The sequence below is a fragment of the Rhincodon typus genome, unplaced genomic scaffold (genome assembly GCF_021869965.1).
Source record: "Rhincodon typus isolate 14 unplaced genomic scaffold, sRhiTyp1.1 hic_rhity00003759, whole genome shotgun sequence".
Classification (NCBI taxonomy): Eukaryota; Metazoa; Chordata; class Chondrichthyes; order Orectolobiformes; family Rhincodontidae; genus Rhincodon; species Rhincodon typus.
Window position 1 is genome coordinate 1 of NW_025969397.1, and position 9,947 is coordinate 9,947.

General features: G+C 43.5%; 1 long non-coding RNA gene across 1 annotated transcript in view; it reads right to left on the reverse strand.

Annotated features, from left to right (window-relative positions):
* Positions 1 to 5,638: 5,638 nt before the first annotated feature.
* The window catches only part of LOC125481832, a 9,758-nt gene continuing 5,449 nt past the window's right edge, over positions 5,639 to 9,947 (reverse strand). The window contains exon 3 of the long non-coding RNA XR_007261468.1: positions 5,639 to 8,832. This is a non-coding gene — a long non-coding RNA (uncharacterized LOC125481832). The remainder of the gene's footprint in view (positions 8,833 to 9,947) is intronic.

Below are 9,947 nucleotides of genomic sequence, written 5' to 3' on the forward strand. Positions count from 1 at the left end.
CTCTTCCATTTCTCACACTACTGCCCTCACATTGCCTCCCCCCAACATAAACAAAGACAGAATCCCCCTTGTCCTCACGTATCACCCCACTAACCTCCGAATTCAATGTATCATTCTCCACCACTTCCGCCACCTGCAATCCAACCCCACTACCAAGGATATATTTCCCTCCCCCATCCCTATGTGCCTTTCATAGGGACCGCTCTCTCTGCGACTCCGTCGTCCACTCCACACTCCCAACTAGCCCCACCACCCCTGGTACCTTTCCCTGCATCCGCAGGAAGTGCTACACCTGCCCCTACACCTCCCCCCTCACTCCCATCCAGGCCCCCAAGACAAATTTTTCATATAACAAGGGTTCACCTGCACATCCGTCAACTTGGTCTACTGTATCCGCTGCTCCCGATGTGGCTTCCTCTACATCAACGAGACTAAGCATTGACTTGGAGACCGTTTTGTAGAACATCTGAGCCCTGTTCTTGACAAACGACAACATTTTCCAGTTGCCAATCATTTTAACTCCCCTTCCCACTCCTTGGGTGACATGTCCATCCTGGGCCTCCTCCAGTGTCACGATGACACCACCCGTAAACAGGAGGAGCAGCACATCATATTCCGCCTCAGGACTCTACAGCCTGATGGTCTAAACATGGAATTCACCAGTTTTAAAATCTCCCACCCCTGGCCTCATCCCATGACCAACCCTCCCCCTCATCCCCATCTCCTTGACCTGACACAACCTGCCAATCTTCTCTCCCACCTATCCGCCCCAACCATCCCACCAACCAACCCCCACCACTGCCTACCTGCGCTCACCTATCACCCTCCCACCTACCTTCCCCAGCCCCACCCCTCCTCTCTCTATTTATTTCTGAGCTCCCTTCCTCCTCCCCATTTCTGAAGAAAGGTCCTGACCCAAAACGTCAACTTTCCTGCTCCTCTGATGCTGCCTGGCCTGCTGTGTTCCTCCAGCTCCATACTGTATTGTCTCTGACTCCAGCATCTGCAGTTCTTGCTATCTTTGACTAGGTTGGGATTGTTTTTGCTAGAGTTCAGATGAATGAGGGGGATCTCATTGAGACTTAAAGAATTCTAACAGCACTGGACAGGGTAGGTGCAAGGAGGATGTTCCTGATAGTGGGTGTGTCCAGAACCAGGGGTCACAGTGTGAGGATTCGGGGTAGACCATCTAGGACGGAGATGAGGAGACATTTCTTCAGCCAAAGAGTGGTGGGCCAAAACACTGGATGTATTCAAGAGGTGACTAAATATAGCACTTTGGGCGAATGGGATCAAAGGTTATGGGGAGAAAGCAGGATTAGGCTATAGAGTTGGACGATCAGCCATGATGGTGAAGAATGCCAGAGGAGACTCAAAGGGTTGAGTGGCATCCTCCTGCTCCTATCTTCTATGATTCTATGTTACATTCACCCAGAAAGAGTTAAACAATGACGATGGGTTCTATAAACCTGTCTTCTATTTCCTCCAGTGTAGCAGATTAAGGGCCAATCCAACTGATGCTTAAAGGATTTGATAGGATCGATACAGAGAAACTGACTTGTTCCTGTGGGCAGGCTCAGAACAAGAGAACACAATCGTACATTTCAAGCTGGGTTGAGTCATTCAATCTCCAGAGCAGACCAAACAAAGATCTCTCATCAGAGTCTGATTACAGTTGAAGGATCAGAGAATTTTTGTTTTGATGTTGGAATTAAACAAGAAGGAAACACATTTTTGCACAAAAGGATTTCTCACTCCCAACGTTCTGCAGTTGCCAGGGGTTAATTAAAATATTCAAGGCTAGGGAAGAATTTTTGTTTGGAATGAATATTATAGACCAAACATGGATGGGAGAAGGTGGGCATCAGATCAAGCATGATCGAGGCTTGAAAGATTGAATGGTCAACTCTCATTCCAATAAAATTATAATTTAAAAAAGAAATTATTAATACAAAATATGCACCTGCATAATGTCAGTGTTATTTTATTAGTTACATGCTCTGTGCAACTGCTTCAGGCCTTCACTAAATATCACACATCCCAGGAAGAGAGATCTGTTCTTCAAGGCTCTAGCCAGTCACCTGGAGCAGGAAAAGCTGGGAGGAGCCTTAAAACTGAATGAACTATTTGTGAAATGAGTTAATGGGTGGGCCTCAGGATTGGGATGAAAGGTCTAGTCTAGATCTACATATACTGACAGATGTATCGATTTCCCATTGAGGCCTTCCCCAACACTTCAGCATATTCTTCATTCTGGTAATGCGACAGTTTTAGAGATTTGCATATCTATATTATTCCAAAACTGCAGATCGTTAGATAATATCATGGAATCCCTACAACACAGACAGAGGCAATTCAGCCCATCAGGTCTGCACTGACTCTCCAAAGAGCATCCCACCCAGACCCAGGCCCTAACCCTATCCCATTAAACCCACATTTACCACGGCCAATCCACCTAACCTGCACATCTTTGGACTGTAGGGGGAAACCAGAGCACCCAGAGGAAACCCATGCAGACACGGGGAGAACATACAAATGCCACACAGACAGTTGCCCAAGGTTGGAATCAAACCCAGGTCCATGGCGCTGTGAGGCAGCAGTTCTAACCCATTAGCCCACGTGCTGCCTGCTCCAGCTTATATCAGAGATCCTAATTTAATCTAGCCCATTCTATGATAATAATATTTTGTTCTGTCATAATAATAACTGTGCAAATTGCACAGAAAATCATCTGGTAATTTTTGGAGGAACACACAGCATAATGTCTCATATAAATTATATTATACATTGTAATGCACATACATTCTAGTACAGATCCTGAGAAAATGAGAATGTACTAACAATGTTATTGTGTGCTCCATTTTCCTGAAAAAAAATCATACCGTGAGATACCGTGATCCTGATGGGGACAGTGCACTAGAATTCATAACCCACTGTTCTACCAGTCACTAGAAATATGACCGATTTAATCTCTAGAATGGTCAATGCCTAAACGTAACCAGTGTCAAAAATAAAACAATATCACACTAGGTTTAATTAATGAAAAATAAAAAATCATAAACTTTTTATTATAACAAATATATTCTCTTATGTGGAAAAAAGATACTTAATTATTATATCAGTATGTAAATTTAAACTGTACCCTTTTTAAATCTCCACGCATATACATATTTGTTCACACTTATGATGGACAGAACAGACAAGAAAAACAGATTTTTGTTTTCAGGAATATCTTGGGCAAAAGGATATAGGCAAAAGTTTGAGGATCAAAGTCCGAACCAAAAAGATTTTTGGTGACAACATCACATCGATGTCAGCTATGGTAATCCTCAACTCGGTAGCTGGTCAGTTGGACCTAGGTCTTGCCTTGAGCTCGGAAGAGAGCGAGTGTGAGAAAGGGAGAGAGGAGATAGAGAGACATATTCATGGCTGGTCTCTGGAGGTCTGAGTCCTAACTGGTTGCTCAGGTCTGTGACCATACTTAACCAATCCACAAGCAATTGCTGGACAGATACTTTTTATTTTGAAGATAGCTGGTATCACAAAAATATTAAAAACAGCTTCAAGCTTCTATCAATGAGTGACTACACAGTTCCACCTTTGAGTTTCAAAAAATGTCCCATAATCCAAACTTCAATTTTCCAGCATATATTTCCAAATAAAATATGTGCAGTCCTTAAAGGGGGTGGGGTGGTCACAGGCTGAAGTTTCATCTGGGTGCCTAATATTTGTGTCCCAGTCCTGTTTCTCATTCACCATTGTTTCAGTTTTAGGTGTCACTGAGTTGGGTGTGCTCTGTGTTAGCCCAACGTGGTGCCATTATTTCCTGTGACGTTTCCTTGTGAATAGCAACAACTTGCTTTTATTTAGAAGCTTCAATGTCGGAAACATTTTGAGATTTCTTCCGAGTGTTTTCAAATAAAATTTGACATCGAGCTCCATAATATTGACAGATGACCAAAGGTTCAGACAAAGAGGTCAATTTTAGGAAGTGTCTGAGAAGCGAAGAGAGATGAGGTGAAGATGTTATTGTGTGGGAATTCTACAGCTAATGGTGCCCTCCCAACTATGAATTTGGTGCTGGGGGCATTTACTCAGAGGGGAGGGTATTGACTGGGACCCTGTCATCTCGCTGTCTTCACTCCATGGCAAGAAGGCAGTGCCAATAGTTGCCCTTAAGAACATCATTAATGCCCACTTCAGCACCTCATCTTGCCACCGCTGATATTCACCCAGTGGGTGGTAGGTTCACCATTTTAAAAAGTTTATTCTTGGTCGACACTGACAGCTGTGGCTAGCGTTGCCTATTCCTAGTTGCCCTTGAACTAATTGGCTCTCCAAGCCATTTCAGAGTCAAACATGTTGCTGTGGGTCTGGGGTCCCGCGTAGACCAGTGTGAGGGCAGCAGATTTCCTTCCCTAAAGGACATTGGTGAACTGGATGAGCCTTTACAACAATTGACAATGACTACATGGTCACCATTAGGCTAACTTCAGACTGTTATTGAATTCAAATTTCACTAACTCCCATGGTGGGATTTGAGCCCATGTTCTCAGAGCATTAGCCTGGGATCCCTGGGTTACTAGTCCAATAGTATTACAACTGCCTTCCCTTACTGTGCAAACACTGATGGCATTGTAAGGAGCTCTGCGGGGTGGTACCCTTGTTCAATGTGCCTGATTGAGGGATCCAGCATTGGGTTCCTGCTCAGTCACCTCTCACTCTTTGCCTCTGACCCCTGTTCCCCACCCATTCATGCATGTTCTCCCAGCCTCTGTGCAGGCTTCCTCCGGTCACTCCACTTACCTCCCACAGGCCAAAGATGTGCAGGTTAGGTGGATTTTATAGCACTGTAGTGCCCAGGCAAGGTAGATTAACCATGGGAAATGCAGGGAAAGGGTACGGAGGTAGGTCTGGGTGGGATGCTCTTCAGAGAGCATGTGGACTCAATGGGCTGAATGGCCTGCTTCCACACTGTGGGGATTCTACAATTTCCATCTACCCCATCCCCTCACCTTTGATTTCCTTGATGCCCGAGAGTTAGCCCTCGAGTGGGTATGTGCTAGCAGCACTCACTACCTCCCTGATGGCAATGCTGTTGTTCAATAGATCCGATCGGTTGGCCCTCACACTTCTTGTGTGGGGAAGCTTGTGGCTGTCCAGTTAAGTGCCCCGGAATGGGGGCTAATTTTGTCCAGCCTGTCCTATAAAAGAGGCAAAATGGATCTACTGCTGACCCTCCTAACCCTGGACCTGGAGAAGTTACCAGGCAGGGAAAGTTTCCGATGATAAGGGCATGAAGAAGTTTGAAGACACCGCCTTGAGGAGCAATTAGGGATGGTCAATAATGGTTGGCCCAGTCAATGATGCCTACATCTCATGAATGAAAGAATAAAAGAAATATATGTTTTAAAATTACATAAACTGGCAACGCAGTGAGATGCCAGGGCTTTGAGATTGCTTGACACAATTTCCATTGGCAAAGGCTTGGGTTGGGGGGTTCATGTGACAGGAGATGATAAGGCACTGGCAATACAAACAGGCCACACTCACATTAAAATTGTGTATGTGTGAGGTGTGTGAGTTTCAATTCTCTTTACATTAAGACCCGAATATTATTACAAAACTGCACACAAAATTGTTAAAGAGGGATTTATTTCCAATTTAATACCTTTACTTTGAGTTTTTTATGTATCCATTATTCATATGTGTACTTCCATATACAAACATCGATATACAAAAATAACTCACATATATATAATGTAAGTATATTAAAATGTACATTCACACCAATATTTCATACACGTATGTATAACCATTAATTCAAACATCAATCTTAAGAAATCTTTGTGTACTCAAGTGTAAACTCACATACACACCTCAGAAAGGTGCACATTCGGATACAAATGTTATACAGTCAATGTACCTTGTGGCTGTACAGGGCTATCAGCAGCTTGCTCCGCTGCTCCTGAACTACAAGTGAAGATTTTCAAACACAAGACTGTTCCGAGGTGATTTCCTGCATCCTTGGGATTACATGACATGTTGCAGCAGATCACGAAACATTTACACTGCTGCAAAGTATTTATCATATTTGATTTGTTGAAAGGGTGAGATGGAGCAGATTGAGAGGATGTTGGTATGGTGCAGAATCACTGGTATAGACTAGTTCGATAGAACAGCCAATGCTCATTGGAAACAATAAAGAACTTTTGTGTTTTATTTTGTTTCAATAATTCTCTTTTCTGGTGCACATCTACAGACATTAAAATGAGTGATATCGCTATTAGAGGTGGCAAATATATTTTAATGTTTTTGATATTCCATATTAACACTCCCAAAATCAGGTTTAGCAGATACAGAAAATAATCCACTCTTCTTCTGCCGTTATATCATCTCTACTCCATTCTCAGACTACAAGACTTTGTCCCCACTCTTCCCATATTTCTAATCTTCACATCAACTTCACTCAGTGAAGGTGTCAATTTATTAGGAACATGTGAGGGAGCAGAAGTAGACCACTCTGTCCTTGAATTCAATAAGATCATTTATGTTTTGAATTTCCCGTTTCCCATACATGGCCTGCTGCCTCATAGCCCCAGGGACCAGGGTTCAATTCCAGGCTTGGGCGGCTGTCTGTGTGGAGTTTGCACATTCTCCCAGTCTCTGTGCAAGTTTCCTCCGGTCAATTCACTTTCCTCTCACAGGCCAAAGATGTGCAGGTTAGGTGGATTTTATAGCCCTATAGTGCCCAGGCAAGATGAATTAGCTATGGGAAATGCAGGGAAAGGGTATGGAGTAGGTCTGGGTGGGATGCTCTTCAGAGAGCATGTGGACTCAATGGGCTGAATGGCCTGCTTCCACACTGCAGGGATTCTACAATTTCCATCCACCCCAGCCCCTCACCTTTGATTTCTTTGCTTAACAAGAATCTATCTATCTTAAAAATGTTTAATGAGCTACTTCTGAAGTTGCACAACACTCTGTGAGAAAAAAGTCTTATCTTTGTTCTAAAAGGATGACTCCTAATTTTAAAACAGTGTCCTCTTGTTCTGGACTGACCCAGATGAGGAAACGTTGCTGAGTGACAACGAATCAAAACAGTTTTTGATGTCTGCCCAATATAGATTTGTCTACAATCAACAAAACTCACTTCCTAGCACATCCGGTATTGAAAGCTGGATTCAAACTCACATTTGAATTTATTGTGCTGCCTACGTTCCTACTTTTACAAGTGCTTCTAAATTGCATTCCTGATTAGTTTAATCCTGGATTTCACCTTTTCTTTGTCTGGATATGCATTCACAACATTGTTCCTTAAAATAGTGGCAGCAGCATTGGATGGAGATTTAAATAATTATCTGAATAATAAAGTGGCAGCAACATGTATTCGAATGGGATAGAGGACCTAACTGGACAAACAAAATATAGCAACAAACCCTAAGGCGAAAGCCCAGAATGATGTAAAGTCTTACATTTTAACATACTGAGGTCATAATGAAAGCATATTGGTTCAGTGGATCAATCCATTCCCTGTAGACTGATTTCACTGATCCATTGAGGAACAGGTAGAAGACAATTGAAGTCTTCTTGGCGCTTTCCTTGAACCAGAGAGAACTGAAAATAAAAACCCAAGTGGGCTTGGAGATAGCAAGAACTGCAGATGCTGGAGTCAGAGATAACACAGTGTGGAGCTGGAGGAACACAGCAGGCCAGGCAGCATCAGAGCAGCAAGAAAGTTGACGTTTTGGGTCGGGACCTTTCTTCAGAAATGGCTTGCTGCCTGTGACTATGGTGCACCACTGAAAAATGTCAGTGCTTGACTTTAAGGCAGTGGTAGAGGTTGGTTCATTAGGAAGCAAGACACAACTACTGAGTGCCCTGTCCCTGGACATGGAGAAGAGTGGGCACTTCAGGGAGCCATGGGCATGTGGATGGTGCCTGTGGGTCAGGAACATATCCTTGGAGAGGGTAAAGGCAGAGGGCGAAGTGGTTTTGAGGTATTTGGTCTGGCGGGGATTCAGCTAAGGTTGGCTGGCCATGTTTCAAAGATAACCATCTATTCTGGATGAGACATTAAAGCTGAGTTTGCCCTCTCAGGTGAGTACAAAAGGTTTCTTGGCGCTATTTCAAACAAGAGCAGAGAGCAGGTGTGTAATTCCTGGCATCTTATCCAATTTTTAACCTTGAACCAATGTTAATGAAACAGATGACCTGCTTATCATTGTCACTTCTGGGGATCTTGGCCCTGTGCAAATTGGCCGCTACATATCCTATAGAATAACAGTGACTACATGGTGACCAGATATTCACTGACTGTAAAGTGCTATGGCCGTGCCCTGAGGGAGACTCTGTGTGAGTCTCTTTCCTTCTTTATGTTCATTCAAGGTGATGGTTTTGTAAAAGGGCTCTTTCTAGGCAAGGATGCAGTAAACAGCGCTTTAGTGCTACCCACAGCTGAACATTTAGTACTGTACTCTGTTCAAAGCGCTTTTTTCTTGATACACCAGCAAAAGACCTTGTTACCATTGGAAACAACTTTCAGAGGAAATTGGCTATGCGCTTGATTTGCTGTACGTGCAAGGACGATGAGAGTGAGGAACAATGTCAGTGAGGATTTCTAAAATCCCCTGCAGGAACAGTGTTTTTCTCTTGTGTAAAATACAATTGCTACCACCATTTTTATCGATTCAGAAACTCATTACTTGATGTTCCAGCCAGCCACAGAACTGTCTCCGTAATCCAGTGAACGGCTCCGATCAACTCCACACCTCACCGTAGGCATGACAATGGTGTCTTAGCCTCTTGGGTTGGGGGTCACTTCCACTGAATCTGCAAATAAAAGGACAAAAATCACAGTGATGTAACAGCAACCCCATTTCCAAGTTGCTCCAGGACACTCGCTTGGTACGTCATGTCTATTTCCAAGGGTCAGGAAATTCTGACAATAAAAGTGGGAGCTTCATCACATACAGAATAAAAGCAGGAGTGGCCATTCAGCTCATTGAGACTGGCTGATCATCCAACTCAGTTCCTGGTTCCTGCTTTCTCCCCCATACCCTTTCATCCATTTAGCCATAAGAACTATACCTAACTCCTTCTTGAAAACATTCAATGTTTTGGCCTCAACTGCTTTCTATGGCAGAGAATTCCACAGGCTCCCCACTCTCTGGGTGAAGACATTTCTCCTCAGCTCAATCCTACCTCATATCCTGAGACTATTACATTCTTGTTTTGGACTGCCCAGGCATTGTAAACAAGCTCCCTGCATTTACCCTGTTTAGTCCTGTTAGATTTTGTTTTGGGTTTCTATAAGATTCCCCCCCATTCTTCTAAACTCCAGTGAATATGGTCCTAACTGATACAGTCTCTCTGCATACATCAGTCCCGCCATCCCAGGAATCAGCCCAGTAAATCTTTGCTTCACTCCCTTCATAGCCAGAACATCCTTCCTCAGGTAAGGAGACCAAAACTGTACACAATATCCCAGTTATGGTCTCACCAAGGCCCTGTACAATTGCAGCATGACATCCCTGCTCCTGTACTCGGATCCTCTTGTTATGAAGGCCAACATATCATTTGCCTTCTTCATTGCCTGCTGCCCCTGCAATGTTTACTTTCAGCAACTGGTGTATAAGGACACCCAGCTCTCATTGCACCTCCCACTTTTCCAGTCTATTGCCATTCAGATAATAACCTGCCTGTCTGTTTTTGTGGCCAAATTAGATATCTCATGTTTACCCACAATATACTTCATCCTCCATGCACTTGCCCACTCACTCGTAAAAAAAAATTGAAAGTTAATCCATTAATATATTGAAGTGGGATTTGAACATCCTGCATTCCAGCGCCAAAATTTGCCTTAAATAATGAATTGTCAATGTTTCAAACCTGTGAAAAATAATTTGTGAATCTCGTGATTCTGTCCTGATGAGCAGAAAATGGAA